This window comes from Aedes aegypti, chromosome 3 (assembly GCF_002204515.2).
Source record: "Aedes aegypti strain LVP_AGWG chromosome 3, AaegL5.0 Primary Assembly, whole genome shotgun sequence".
Lineage (NCBI taxonomy): Eukaryota > Metazoa > Arthropoda > Insecta > Diptera > Culicidae > Aedes > Aedes aegypti.
The window spans coordinates 40,734,181-40,750,806 of NC_035109.1; the positions used below are offsets into that span (position 1 = coordinate 40,734,181).

The window sequence follows — 16,626 nt, forward strand, 5'->3', positions numbered from 1 at the left end:
TTACATAGAATATCCATTGTTGAAACATTGGAACAAATGTCGAATAAAATTTTTAATAATTTGAGACAAAATCGTTGCAATTTTCTATCTAAGCGTTTTTTTTTTTCTTTCTTATAAATACCGTTGTAAAAAGAGGTTGAAGCATTACTCTGAGTCTAGGTATAACCAATCTTAGAATAACTTGAAATAACCTAAAAATATGTAAAATGCAATTCCGAAATCACAAACTGTTTGAGAACCTCTGTCAAACTTACACCAAGACCCATCTAGAACAACGAACCAGTACCTAGTAAAACCGGCATAGTAAGAGTTGTCCTCTGGTATTGCAGAGCTAGATGTTGCCTCCCATCACTGACTGTTGGGGAGGGAGACCTCTAAAACAGCTAGCAATAGAAAGGAACAAACAAGTGAGAAGTGAAACGCATCGCACGAAAGTGTAACAACAATCAACCGGCTTCTAGCCCTATTTGTGTCTCATTTTGTTTGTAGATTTTCCGTGGCACACGACGTTCAAGCCAATTTAGTATGAGCCGACGACCGGCAGGCTGGTGTCGATACTATTCAGATAGGTACCGTCAAATGGGGTAACATTTATCGGAATGATCCTCGTAGTAATTCGTGATTTTCCAACTTTTCGAAACAATGGTCTACATGATTATGGATGACTCTATGGGAGATGCATGCCTGACATGAGTTCTGCAAATGCTGGTTTTACTAAATATGTAATCACTGAATCCGTAACAAAAAAAATTCATAAGTATGTTCAACTCAGCACAATAAATAAATCATTAGATAATAATACAGACAATCTTTAAGGAATAACCTACCTTTAGGCGTATTACGTGATTGAAGGTGTTTGTAATTTCGAAATTACTTGAAAATTAAAAACTTGTAAAATTTTGAATTTCATATTCGGTTTTAGGGATTATTAATAGAGTTAGTAATAGTATTTCAAATTTTACCGAACGTGCTCACATATTTACAAATATCTTAAAATTGGATCAATGTTATCCCGGATTACGGTACTTACTACAAACACAATTTGAACTATGAGCAGTACCTATCGCGATCTCCATCTATACTATAAGCGCAGCGTGAACGGCTAGCAATAAATGATGACAGTGCAGTATGGAAAAGACTTGAATGGAGCCGACTTTTGCTGCTTAGTAAGCATGTTAATTGACGCAAATCATCAGTCTTCTTGAATCGCAGTCAACAACTTAGAGAAGCTATATTTGCGTGAATGTATAGCGTTAATTTGCTGGCAAATTGAGACAAACTAGCTGAGGCTGTTTTCATTAAGATTAATCACTGCGTTTCGGATTCCTATATGTATTCACTCGTATTTTCTTTACGAGTTTATCAGTATAACTCTTTGAATTTTTTCAATCTTTATCAACGATTACCTTCCACCATGCTATTAGACAGCATTTTAAAACCATCCAACGACGTGATGCGCCTGATGGTTATGCAATAAACAATCATAATTTTGGTGATGTTGTTGCCAGTCTAATACAGATGGCGTAGCAACGTAATGGACCAGCGCTATCTTGACTAGAAACGAAGGGTAGTATAAGCTGTCGAACTTATCACTCTTAAATATTGTTACACAGAGTATGTGTTAAAATTACACGCTTCAACGAAGTTACACAAAATTGAGTACAATCCACACAAAATCGAGCCCTTTTGGACTAACACATCAGGTGTGTAATTTTAACATAAAAACCTTAAAAACCTGCTCCTGGGATGATTTCTCTTTTTTTTGCAAAGTATATGGTCAATAAAGAAGCTTCAAATACTAAGCGTCTATGTGTATCGTGAAATTTGAGAACATTAAACAGAAATCGAACCTAATGTGAAACATTTCCGATGGGCCTTGTTTGACAGTTGGAGCATTCATTTTGATTCGTTTTGAGATGATTTTGCATCAAAATCTCATGCGTGAGTTTTTCACAGCAGATTTTAAATGAGTTTGCTCTCGCGGGTTCGAGTTCTGATAAAGATTGGAGTAATAACGGTGATATTTATTTTTTTTTAAAGTGCAGAACTTAACGGTCTTAAGATGCAATACAATTATTTAACCAGTTTCTGGCGATTTTGAATTGCAACTTTGGAATTGCATACTCGGTGATATGATTCCATTCTTAAACTACGATTACATGGCTGGGGAATCACTTCACATTCTTCTTCTTCTTTCTGGCGTTACGTCCCTACTGGGACAAAGCCTGCTTCTCAGATTAGTGTTCTTATGAGCACTTCCACAGTTATCAACTGAGAGCTTTCTTTGCCGATTGACCATTATTGCATGTGTATATCGTGTGGCAGGTACGAAGATACTCTATGCCCTGGAAATCGAGAAAATTTCCTTTACGAAAAGATCCTCGACAAGCGGGATTCGAACCCACGACCTTCAGCATGGTCATGCTGAATAACTGCGCGTTTACCGCTACGGCTATCTGGGCCCCTAATAATTACTTCACATTATTCTTGTGGAATTCATTCAGTGATGCTCCTACGGGTTTTCCTGGGAATTCCTCTGATACTTTTAATGAATTCAACCAGAAATTTTTCTAAGTACGCCTGTAGAAATACTCCTAGAGATCCTCCCCGAATTCTCACGAGTAATTGTTCAGTCCTAGGGTCGATTGATGGGCTCTCCAAGTTTTTTGTTCAAAATTTCCAGGAATTCAAATATTAATTCCTCTAAGTATAGCTCCAGAAATAACTCCAAATATTCCTCCAGAGATGTCATCAGAAATATCTACTGATATTCTTTCAAGAAATCATCCTGGGATTTCTTCACAAATTAAAAACCAAATCTCCAGGAATCCAAGTCTCCAAGAATTACTCCCGAGATGCCTCTAGGAATGATTTTTGAAATTTGTCCAGAAATTTGTCAACGAAGCCTTTTATTAATGATAGTGGATAGTTCTCATAATAATATAGTTTGGCTTCTTTATCACTTTTGGTGTAGAACAGCTTCGCGAAGAAAAAAAAAATGCGGAACTTTGGTGACCTCCTAGGCACTCATCCAGGAAATTGTCAAGAATTTTTTTTATTTGAAAATATTGCAGCAATTCCTTAAAAAAAATTCCAAGAGGTGTTTCTATGAAATCTCTTGCACGAAAGAACTTTTGGGAAGGTATTTGAAGGAACTTCAGTAGCTTTGAGGAAGCTGTGTAGGATTCTTCATATAAATTTCAAATGGAGCTCTGGATAATGGGCGGTATGAATAACATGTAGTAAGGTTGAGTTTACTACATTCTCGTTAGTAAGTGTTAAAACACGAGTGGGACATGTTTGTGTCATTTTACTTCACTACACTTTCGAACATTCTACTAAAAACGCGTTGGTATGAATAAAAGTAACTTTTACTACAAAGCTACTGGTAGTTAGATTCAGATGTCGCTAATCACGCTTTAAGATTGTTGAATCGAATGAAATAATTAAAATTTTAGTAAAAATCATGAGAAAATGATGTCAGCTTTGGTTGTTAATTATTAAATTAAAGCCAATTGAATTGAACCACCCTAATGTGGTACTAGATTAGGAGAGCTAGTGATCCCTTTCGATCATATATAGGAACGATAAACGGTCCCTTTCCAAGAACCGAAAGATAGCGCCAACGAGCGCAGGTAGATTTTTATAGATCATGAGCATCTCATATAATCCTATACAAGAGCCAGATCAGTTTTAGTCGCAAATAAACCTTTAAACCTTTCGCATCAACCCCTATATCTTTGTGATATCGAAGAGAGCAATAAAGTCAATCAGTTCGAACACCGAGACCGGACCAAATTAGTTAATCTTTCGTTACATAAAAACTGGTCCTTCGAGCCGGATAGTTTGGCGTCGGTCGAAGTGTCGTAGTAAAGTCGGTTCGCAGTAGCGCGAAATAAGTTTCGGGTCGTGATTAGTGCAAATTAACTCGACTATCGCATCGCGGTTGATCTCAGTTTGCGCCGGTCAAAGTGAGCCAACGTGATATCAAGTGATCGTATTGTCTGTGAGACATTCTGTTCTGTTCGCGTGGACAGAAAAAGTGTGCCAAAGTACAAGGGACAGTTCGGAGCTGTGGGACTCTGAGTGAGGCAGAAGCAGTAAATTAGATTACTGTCCTTCCGTGTGATCGAATCAGACTGAACGAACGATAGTGCAACGCTCCGTTAAGTGCTAGTGAAGCGTATCCTGAAATTGAACGGGAAAAGAAAAAAGTGATCTGTCCGCATAGGTCGGCAAAAGGTAGAAAGCTGAAGTGTCCGAGTCCTCAGTGCCCCAGAAAACAGCGCCAAGTGAGAGTGTGACCCGCGTGGCTTGAGCTTCCTGACCGCGTGGAGTTGGCTTGGCTTGGGTTCATCCACACAAAGGGGTCAGTCTACAAAGGACCCTCTGACAAAGGGGATACACTGCGCTCCGTTTCCCCACACGCTGATGCCTACTGTAAGTAGATTGCATGTACGATACTAACCCTTTCATCGGATGAACTTTTGCGTTCTGTTTGTTCGGTGACAAAGAAATTGAGCTTTGGTTTGAGGATTTGCGAATTTCTAACACGAGGTGGTGGCAAGCAAATCGCTCGTGATATTAGCTGTTGGCTGTAAAGCCATAATTGGACTCCAGCACTTTCTGAAATTTTGCGTTCAGAATTTTTGGGCTCCGGTTTGGCGACGACGATATGGCGCCGGCTTCGAAGTCGCTTCGGAGGCAAGAGCGGTTCTGCTTAGATACCATGCAGAATTTGCTACAATTTGTTCAATTCTATCAGGAAGACAGAGATAAGTTTTTGATTGAAGGTTGGAGAAATAGATTGAACGAAACTTTCGGGCAATTCCAGACAATTCGTTTGAAGCTGGAGTTGATTGAAGAAGATGAAGAGGAAGTAGAGAATGAAGAGGACAATCGCAAAACACGTGACGAGTTTGAGAAAAACTACGTGAAAGTGCTTGGATTCTTGGCTACCGCTGAGCGTAGGGCAAACCCTCCACCCCCGCCGATCGCGCAAGGTTTTGCTTCGGGATCGGAAAACGCAAATCTCAACCCTTTCCAATCTAGACTCAAGCTTCCGGAAGTTAAACTTCCTTCGTTTGATGGTACAATTACCGACTGGCTGCCTTTCCGGGACTCATTCAAGAGTCTCATCGATTCAAACCCTAATTTGTCAGACGTTGACAAACTGTCCTACCTTGTAGGCTCACTAACGAAGGAAGCTAAGCGTATCGTTGAGGCAATCGAAATAACTTCTGCGAATTATTCGGTTGCTTGGGACCTGCTCCAAAAGCGTTTCGACAATAAGAAGCTCGTTGTGAAAACGTATCTTGATGCGCTTTTCTCGGTCGAACCAGTCAAGCGAGAATGTTACGATTCACTCGTGCGACTGATCGATGATTTCGAACGGAACCTGAAAATGGTTCAAAAGATGGAAATAGACACTGAAGGCTGGAGTGTCCTCTTAGCGTACATGGTGTGTGCTCGCTTAGATTCGTCGACTCTGAGGCAATGGGAGAATCATCACCAGTCAACGGACGTTCCCGCTTACAAGGATCTCCTACAGTTCCTCAGAAATCACGCTATGGTTCTCCAATCAATCTCACCGATCAAATCTCGCTCCTCTGATTCTCCACCAACTGCGCCCCGCGCACAAAAACCGAAAATTAGCCACATCCATTCTGTCGTTGGCTCCCCGTCAAAACCATGCCCATTCTGCAAGCAGGCTTTGCACTCCGTCTTCAAGTGCGAAGTTTTTCGTAACTCTTCGGTAGCAGAAAGGTACGAGTTAGTGAAGAAGAAAGGCCTTTGTATCAATTGTCTGTCGCCCGAGCACCAAATCAAAAACTGCACATCTAGTGCTTGTCGTGTATGTGCACAAAAACACCACACAATGCTACACCAACAAGCAAACAATCGCTATCCAAACCAATCTCAAGCTCAGAAACAAACTCAAAGTCCACCCACTCCCGAACAAACGCAATCCCATTCTGCGAACGTTAGGAACCCTCCAAATGGTTCAAATCAGCCTCCTCCGCCAGCCAACCCGGTCTCTTCAGCTCCAGTCGCTCCTCCGTCGCTCAGCCACTGCTCCACCTCATTGGTTGCCAACGTCCGCCGGATTCCATCAACGGTCTTGCTGCAGACAGCTTTAGTAAAGGTCGTCGATTCCAGTGGATACTTACTGTGGGCCAGAGCTCTACTTGATCCAGCTTCTCAGTTGAACGTTATCTCCGAACGGCTGGTCCAGCGGTTACAAGCACGAAGAATTAAGGATCATCATACCATTGGTGGCATCGGAGGCTCCACGACAACAGCGAATCACTCTGTCCTCTTAAGCATCTTGTCCCATTGTACGGATTTCAGTGCAGATCTGAAATTCTACATCCTCGGTGAAATAACACGTGATCTTCCATCAAACGCTGTGGATGTTTCCACCTGGGAATGGCCGTCCGACATTGTACTTGCAGATCCAAAATTCCATGAGCCTGCCTCCGTGGACATGATCATCGGAATGGAAGTTTACTACGATCTACTACTGGAAGGATTAGTAAGGCTTGGTCCAGGAAAACCAGTACTCCAGAATACCACTCTTGGTTGGGTCGTTTCCGGTAGAGTTGGTCTAAGTCAACATTCCAACCCAACCGTCACCTCTCACGTCTGCAGTACACTCTCCATAGAAGATTCGCTAGCCAGGTTTTGGGAAATCGAGTCATGCCACTCTTCAAGCACGATGTCTGTCGAAGAATCGGCATGCGAAGCATACTTCGCCGCAACCACCACCAGAGATGAGACAGGGCGGTTTGTTGTAGCGTTACCAAAGAAGCCGGAAGTCCTGAAGCACCTTGGAAAATCCTACGATATAGCCAAACGCCGGCTTCTATCATTGTCACGCCGTCTTGAAGCCAACCCAACACTGAAGGCTCCATATTCGGCATTTATCGAAGAATATCTTCGGCTGGGACACATGGAGGAAGTGTTTCAGAATACTCCGAGTACTTCTGCTTCCTATTTTCTACCACACCACTGCGTTGTCCGTCCGGATAGTCTTACGACAAAACTACGTGTCGTTTTCGATGCATCGTCTGCCACGGACACGGGCATCTCCCTTAACGATGCACTGATGGTTGGTCCAGTGGTGCAAGAAGACCTCGTCTGCATTACTATGCGTTTCCGAATGTCAAAAATTGCCATTACTTCCGACATCGAGAAGATGTATCGCCAAATTTGGGTGACTCCCGGCGATCGCCCACTTCAGCAGATTCTGTGGCAAGAAAACTCCGGAGATCCGATTAGGACCTTTCAGCTTAAGACAGTAACGTACGGAACCTCATCCGCCCCATACCTAGCCACCAAATGCCTTCAGGAGCTAGCCAAGCACGGTCAATCGTCTCACCTTGCTGCTGCAGCAGTTGTCGCCAACGATTTCTATATGGACGACATGATTAGTGGAGTCGACAATGCGGACGAAGGGAAGGTGCTATGTAATCAGCTTCTAGAGTTGCTGAATTCAGCAGGCCTCAGCCTACGTAAGTGGTCGTCGAACTCCTCCGAAGTTCTCGAGAACATTCCATACGAGCTGCGTGATGAACGGGCTGTTCTTGATCTCGATTCAACCTCTTCCGTCAAAACCCTAGGTCTAAAATGGACTCCAGCTACCGATCATCTCGGTTTTCATGTTCCTAAGTGGAATGAAGAAGGAGTTATCACCAAACGTATAGCTCTCTCGGATTCTGCTCGTCTCTACGACCCTTTAGGACTCGTGGGTCCTGTCATCGTACTCGCAAAGTGTTTCATGCAAGAGCTTTGGGAGAATAAGAAGACCTGGGACGAACCTTTAGAAGAAGACCTTCAGCAACGATGGCTGCATTTCAGAAAGGAGCTTGTTACAGTGGAAACCATCGCTGTTCCACGATGGGTCATTCCAATTTCTCAACCCATCATTCTCGAGGCACACGGTTTCAGCGACGCCTCCCAACGAGCGTACGGAGCCTGTATCTATCTCCGAGCAGTGTCCGCTAGTGGGGACATTTCTGTCAACCTTCTCACCTCCAAATCGAAGGTTGCTCCTTTGGGAAATAGCAAGAGGCAGAAAAGGATCAGCCTTCCCCGCCTCGAACTTTCTGGTGCCTTGTTGCTTAGCCACCTTTTCCAAAAGGTCCAGCAAAGTTTGAAAACGAACTTGAAATGCTTCTACTGGGTCGATTCAACTATTGTGCTACATTGGCTGGCTGGAGCTCCGTCCCGCTGGAAAACGTTCATAGCCAACAGAGTCTCTGAAATCCAGCATCTAACTAAACAAGGAGTTTGGGGTCACGTTGCTGGGCTGGAAAACCCCGCTGACATTATCTCTCGAGGAATGCTGCCTGCTCAGTTGAAGGAAACAGACCTCTGGTGGCACGGTCCAATCTGGCTTCAACAAACGTCCAGGTTCTGGCCGTCGCTTATACGTACGTCCGACGATGATTTCCTCGCCGGAGATCTAGAGGAACGATCGATCGCTCTTCCAGTGCACAGTCAGCCTAGCAATCCCATCATCGCCCTTCGATCTTCTTTCCCAGCATTACTCCGTTTGGTGGCTCTTCTACGCCGTTTTCTCCACAACTGCAAGCCTGCCAACCGGCAGCATCGAATCACTGGATTCATCCAAGCTCCAGAACTACAAGAAGCAAGCAGCAATCTTGTCCGTATAGCACAAGCCGAAACGTTTCAAGAAGATCTCCGAGTCCTAAGCGATGGCGGTGAAGTCAAACCGAACTCAAAATTGAAAAATCTCCGTCCTATCATCATCGATGGGATTTTGCGCATCGGTGGCCGGCTTCGAAACGCGCCTGTTTCTGAAGACCGCAAGCATCCGATAATCCTCGCCACACACCATCCGCTAACAGAGCTGATCATGGTCTCCTACCATCAACGATTGTTACACGCTGGACCACAGCTACTGATTGCGAGTGTTCGCGAGAAATTCTGGCCTCTACGTGTACGCAACCTGGCGCGGAAAGTAGTTCACAGCTGCTTGAAGTGCTTTCGTTGCAAGCCTACTGTATCTGAACAGATAATGGGAGATTTACCTTCGGAGCGCGTGACTCCAGCATTTCCGTTCCTGAACACCGGCGTCGACTTATGCGGACCGCTCTTCTATCGCTATCCTTTGAGGAAATCAAATCCAGTCAAATGTTACGTTGCCATTTTCGTATGCCTAGTGACGAAAGCGATACACGTCGAGCTTGTTGCCGATCTTTCGACTGCCGCGTTCATCGTCGCTTTAAAGCGCTTTGTAGCGCGTCGTGGCAGACCAGCCGTGATTGAATGCGACAACGCTAAGAATTTTCTGGGAGCCTCACGAGCGCTTGCCGAGCTCAAGGAGCAATTTTGCTCACAGCAACACAAACACGCTGTCACTAGTCACTGTGGTGAAGAGGGCATCTTTTTCAAGTTTATCCCTCCAAGATCTCCCAATTTCGGCGGCCTCTGGGAGGCCGCGGTCAAATCTTTCAAAAAGCACTTCAAGGCGACAATCGGGACCACAGTGCTTCTAAAAGATGAACTCGAAACGGTATTGACCCAAATCGAAAGCTGCTTAAACTCCCGTCCTTTGACGCAGCTGACTTCCGAACCAGAGGACCTGGAAATCCTTACCCCGGGTCACTTTTTGGTTCATCGCCCACTGGTCTCCATCCCGGAACCGTCATATGAAAACCTACCCTCCAACCGTTTGGACCGTTACCAACAGACCCAAGAATTCGTCCGGCGCATCTGGAAGCACTGGAGTACCGAATACCTCTCTGGCCTACATCCCCGCACTAAATGGACTCGTTTGCGGGACAATATCAGCATCGGCACTATGGTGCTACTAAAAGACGAAAACCTCCCGCCACTAAAGTGGCTCTATGGCCGTGTGACCCAGATTTTTCGCGGTGACGATGGCAATGTCCGGGTGGTCTCCGTCCGAACCAAAGATGGCGAATATCGGCGCGCAATCTCGAAGATTTGCGTGTTACCGGTACAGCAACCAGCTCCTGCTGGTGATAACGAGCTTCTCTCCGAGATGTAACAGCATGCTTCGCGCTGCGGCGCTTTTGTTTGTCCAACCAACTAACATTTTGAACAAAACTAATGCTCCCTTTTGTTCTCGATCAACTGCGACAACGGCATCGACGCTCTCCGAGACTGGCTTCCTCACGTTCTGGTCATCCGACGACAACTGGCTTCCAAGACTTGCTGCTGGCCTCATCTACGACCGACAACCGGGTGAACACTCCCTTCGGACTCGTCAAATGTCCCAAAGGATGGTCTTCAGGCTACATCGACTTAGTTCCGAAGGTGAGTTGTTCCGGTTTTACACCGTCAATCTATTGCATACTACATCAATTCCGTCCCGAGGTACACCAACACGCCAATATGCCAAATCTGAGGTCAGTCATCCTATCGCCAAATCGTCGAGAACCAGCGCCAGATGTGAAGCCATTTCCTACCCAGCCAACCAACGCAAGCAGTCGGTAATCCACCGGCCGAGAAGTGTTGGTATTCCGCCAACCGAGAGGATCAGTACTCCACTGATCATGAAGAGCCGTCAAGCAGCCGAACAAGTAGAGGTCGATGTCCTGTTTATCAACAACCCGAAGAGGTCAACACCCCCAGCGATGCACTTTAACTGCATTCGTCGTATCCGAGCAGACATCAACAAACCGAAGAAGCACGTGTTACGAAGATATGTTTATGTTCTCACCTTGTCTAAATAACGACCGGTCCACCTAGCAGTTTTAGATTAGGGTTTGTTTGAAAAGTAAACTTTTCAACGGTGGCCGGCTATGTTAATTATTAAATTAAAGCCAATTGAATTGAACCACCCTAATGTGGTACTAGATTAGGAGAGCTAGTGATCCCTTTCGATCATATATAGGAACGATAAACGGTCCCTTTCCAAGAACCGAAAGATAGCGCCAACGAGCGCAGGTAGATTTTTATAGATCATGAGCATCTCATATAATCCTATACAAGAGCCAGATCAGTTTTAGTCGCAAATAAACCTTTAAACCTTTCGCATCAACCCCTATATCTTTGTGATATCGAAGAGAGCAATAAAGTCAATCAGTTCGAACACCGAGACCGGACCAAATTAGTTAATCTTTCGTTACATTGGTATTTTCAAATATTTTGAGACTAAGATTACTATTAGAGTAAGAAGAATTTGTATAAAATTATATTTTTGAATATATATTGATTGATACATTGAATTCATCTAAAGGTAATAAAAATTCCTAATTTTTTTGATCATTCAAAAATACCTACCAAAAATCATCTGAATTTATTCTCTTGGCCTTAAATTATTATTCAAGATATTTCTTTTAAAAATGCTCCTGGTGATTTATATGAAATAATGCCATGAATTGTACCACTGTTTTTGTTATACTTATTTTTAGATTCCTCCAAAGTTTCGTTGAAAAAAGGGGAAAAAACTTCCAAGAATTCGTTTAGCAATTCTTTCAGGATTTATTGCTGGAATTTTGATTGGATTATTTCAGAATAAACATTAGGAACAAATTCAGAGATCTTTTTCCAGTGCTTTCATGTAAAGAACATTCTGATTAATGCTACCTGTAATTTTTCAATTAATTTCTGAAAGAATTGCTTTGGGCGTGAAACCAGCTAGTAATAATCGGTTTGGCATTCCGATATGGACGTCAATTTATTAAGGGATTTAAAAAAGATGCCACAGAGATTCCGAAAATTATTAGTCTGATTTTTTCAAGGATCCTTGAAGATTGCATACAGGAATCGTTCTAGGAATGTTTCAATGTTTCAACCAAGAATTAAATTAAGGGAATTTTTAAGCATTTGCTCCTGAAAACCAATTTTAGGAATTTGCGAGAATTCCTCAGATCCTGGAAATCCTTCTGGATTCGTCCTCCATTTTTCCCTGGGAGCCCTTCTTGAATTTGTTCATTACTACAGGGTGTCCGTTAATCACAAAACAACAAAATATGTGAAAGATTATCTCTCATTTAAAACAATAAAAAATCTATTCCGATGTAGGGGGACATGGGGCAAGAAGGACACCTGGGGCAAGAGTGCCACCTCTAATTTCACGTAGTTCAAATCATTTTTTTGATGTTTAATGCAGGATAAGTATAAATTGAGTACTAATTGAGGGTTGTGTAAATATTACAGTTAAAAATGTTTAGTACAATAAATTAGAAAAATGTCTTTAACTCACCAACGCAAAATATGCGAAATATTATAAGAATGTAAGACTGGAACACAAGGTTTGACTACCAATAAATACAAAACATATTGAATTTTCCGCACAGTATTGGTGATTTTCAATTGTTTAATATAGCTGTGAGGAATGTTTTTCGAAAAAGTCCTTTTGACATTAAATTTTACATATATAATAACAGTATGTCTTATGGGGCAAGAGGGACACCGCAATTTTGTCATATAAAATCGAATGAACTTTTATTTTTCTTGTTTAATATTGCATTCAATCAATGTGTCCTACTAAATAAAATCAAAATAAACCATCTTGGACATTCAAAATGGTTTCTGAAAATTTTTACTATTATTATTACAGTCAAATAAGATGAAAACTAAAGTAATTTCGTAAAATTACTTCTTAACTATAAGTCAACTTTTATCCCTCAGTTTTTATCTTTACTTACTCTACAATTTCTCCTTTAGGCGGGGAAATAATAATATACAAAATTTGTGGCATTTTGCTCTGGCGGTCTTCTTGCCCCATACGAGTGGCACTCTTGCCCCGTGCCTCGTTTAAAAACCTCATAAGAAGGGACATTTTCAAAAACCTCAAATCATCATGTGTTTCTTATATTTTTGAAATCTATCGATAACATCATTTAGAACAAGAGCTGAGCTTGCCCCTACACTGGAATAATCTTCAAAAATTGTGCTAATCAACCATGATTTGAACCTATATATCATAAGGTGTCCTTCTTGCCCCCAGCCCCCCTATGTTTTTAATACACCTATGAATTAGCAAAATATAGAATGATTGATAATTTCAAGGTGATTATTTCGTACTGAGATAATCAAATTGAAATTTATCGGAGACGTTTCTTTTTCTGAGTTGCGCTAGTCATAGTAGATATAATTTCTATAGGATGAGTTCAAATATTCTATTTATGTTTGAAATTATTTACAGAAACTTGGCTTTAAGACAGGCTGGAAACAGAAAACTATTCAGATCAAATCCATTGAGTTCGAAAGGCATCCATCATAAAGCTTGAAAAACGGCGTTTGTTAAGACAGCCCAACACATTTGGCTCGGATTTTACAATTATTTGACATCATAAATGGATCAAATTTGTTGCTTGAGAAAATAATATTAAACCATGTAGGAATGCTCAATTTTCTATTTAGGTTGCATAGAGGCATGTCTTCAAATTTAGTACGGATAATATGCGGACACACTGTACGAGAAGTTTTTCAAGCGATAAAATCATAAATTTCCCCAGAATTTCTGCCAGTTTTTTTATCAATAATTCTTACAAATATCCCTGCAAAATGTCTTTACAAGTAGTTTTTTTTAATTCAAGAATTTAGAGTAATTCGGTAGAGTTCCAGCAGTTCCAGAAGTTTCAGAGTTTTACTGTAGAAGAATATGTGCATGTTTTTTTCTTCAAGGTATATTCTAGAATATTCACTAAGGTATCACTATGAATTTTACTGGAAGTTCCTCATAAAATAATATAAAAAATAAAGCATATTATCTTGATTGCCTTCTAGAACTGCACAAAAAAAAAACAACAACAACAAAGATTTTTTCAATGAATACTAGATTCGTCCAGTGATTGTACCAGATATTTACCTAGGAATAGTTCTTGTTTTTCACGAGTTTTCAAAGAAATCACTAAAAAAAATGAAATGCTACTAAATATTGTACAACATACAGGAAGGTATCTATGAATATCGTTAAAGATCCTTTTCAATATAAACATATAAAAGCTTTTGAAGCAATCGCTTCATATACACTTAAATTATTTCATCGACCTCAGCAAAACGACTAGCCGAGAATCCAACAGCTGAGAATTCGATACTTTTTAATACCGAATCTCGGTAATTAGTTTACTGAGATTTCGGCAATCCAAGATTTTTATTGAGATTTTGGCAAACGCTACCTGTATTCGGTAAACGTTTACCAAGATCTCGGTGAAAAACTTACCAAGATATCAGCTGTTGGGTTCTCGGCGAATCCGTTTACCTAAGTCGATTTCAGAATTTAAGTGTGTTTATATTTTTTAGTTTCCACAAAAAGTAGCATCAAAAACTATTTTTCGGCCGAAATTGTAATTTTTACCGACAGAATATTATTTGACCTTTTAATCACGATTTTTTTACAAATACTAAACGTTTTCCAAAAATGTTGAATGTACGTGTGAATTCGCTAATAAAAGACATATTTTGCGACGGGCCCCCAAATCTATCTCCGCACCGGGCCCCCAAAACTCTAGCTACACCACTGCCTGGAAGATATCCTTTGAAAACATCCTCCTGAATAGAAGCAATTCCTTGAAGAATTCTGGTGGAGTTTCTAGAGAAAACCTTCTGAAATCATCTTGAAAATTTCTGGTAAAAGCAAGTTTAGAGAGATTTCTTGTTATATCAACTGGAGTAATAAAGTACATTGAATAACCTTGATGGTGGTTGATTTGATTTAAAATAATTGATTGACTACGAGTTGAAAATGTTGGAAAAATGTTGCTCCCTGTGTTTGTCATGACAATATTCCTTGAGATTGTAGATAAATACCTGACATTTCCATAGAAAAACTGTCAAAGTGCTTCCGAATCAGATGATTTGAAACGTCTCGTGAAAAGGCCTATCCACAAAAGTTGCCACAAAGGATGGGCTCCCAAGACGACAATTCGTCCAGTGGGGTGTGCTGCTGTCGTCATGATGATGGTTGACGAGAGCAATGTCAAACCCATACATGGTTTCAAAACATTCGGAACAAAATATTTATTTTCACCGCTCAAGTGAAGTTATGCACGAAATTGAATGAGATCCAATGGTAGAGAATTCATTTATCTACCCAATGATATTTTTAGGGGCAGCGGGGAATGTCCCGAAACGTGTTTTATTCAAGCGCAAAAATCGCTCAGGCGAAAGTTCCAATGAAACTAACCTCACATATCCTGGTTTTCCAACCTCAAACTAGTGCTCCTACCAGCCGGATCTCAATTTTTAAGAAAGTAGTGCAATAATACAAAAAACAAACGTATGTAGAACATAGAGAATGGATATTCCTACCTTTTCCGCCTAACTATTTCACTGTTAACCGTCTTTAATCAGGAAAATAAAACATTTTTCCCCACAGCGGCATGTGATGGATGCGTGAAAAATCAAATCTCTCATCATCTGACTAGTTGCGCTACCAAAGTATAGATGGCTAACAGAATGTTGCGTTTCGCGATTGGGACCGTATTGTGAGCGTACTCACTTTGTTATTTGGCTTGCGTTTGATTCAATGGAATTTTGATTCACTGGTATTCTAATTTTATGCTCTCTACTAGTACCTGTATAAAGCTAAAATGAAAATTGCACTGCTGTGGGTTATTTCCGTCGTGGGATTCGTACTTTTGATACGGCGTGTTATGCTATATATACTGCTTCTATAAGATACCTTATTAAGGCGATTCTAAATTTAAAAATGTTTGAAAATACAATCTCCCATTTCTTTCATATCTACTTTTCTATCCATACCATAGAAATGTTGTTCTGTGAAATTTACAGCTTTTTAGGTGGTGATTTAAAGGATGCTCAAAGACGATATAGGTTTATATGTAAATTACTATGAAGAAATTTTGAATAATGTTCCAAACTCATTAGTACTGTAATGGAAGTACCACAGACACACAGACGTAACACTTATAAAAAAATCTTCAAAATCCACCGCCCAGTTTACACCATCATCATCTGGTGAGAATGTTGCACGAAAAGGTGTTTCGACCGGCAGATGGCGGTAGTGTGAAACATCAAACGCTAAGAAAAACGATGCGCACGCCTCTGGTTGTGAGCTTTGTAACACAACACATTTGAAATGATCGTTAAATGAGTGATCGATGGAAATTTCGTCAGAGTTACGTCTGTATGCCTGTGGAAGTACCATCAGTGTATCAGTACCCACTCATTTTCCAGTAGCCCGCTCACACTGTAAAAAGATGAGTTAAAACAAAGTAAAATTAAAACTATAACTGCCTGACGTTTTAAATCGACAAATTTAATCATACTATGGACAACCTTTTGTGTATTTGCTCAAATTACCTCAATTTTCAAACTCGTGAGCGGGCTACTGGAACATGGAAATCCATGTTGCACGAAATACGATCAAGTGTAACAAGCTCTGCAAAACGCGCTATTGTCTTACATCAAACATTATGGAAAACGATGCACGAGCATCTGGTTGAATATGGTTGAAATATGTAGCATTGGAAATTTGAGATGATTGTTGAAAGAATATTGTCAGTGATTCGTCTGTTTGGCTGTAGCGAAGAGCCCTATGAATGTAAACATTCACTCTCTCGTTTGATACGTGGCGCCAGAGCGTTCAAGAGCAGCAACTCTCACAGAATACAGCAGTATCGAGCCATTCGGGTGATTTATGTTTTGCTTAGAATTGGT

The 16,626-nt window shown here is 41.1% G+C and overlaps 1 long non-coding RNA gene across 1 annotated transcript; it reads left to right on the top strand.

Moving 5' to 3' along the window:
• Window positions 1–302: 302 nt before the first annotated feature.
• Window positions 303–846, top strand: LOC110679663. The gene is made up of 2 exons (XR_002502691.1): window positions 303–407; window positions 490–846. It is a non-coding gene; the product is annotated as an uncharacterized LOC110679663 (long non-coding RNA).
• The last annotated feature ends 15,780 nt before the right edge of the window (window positions 847–16,626 follow it).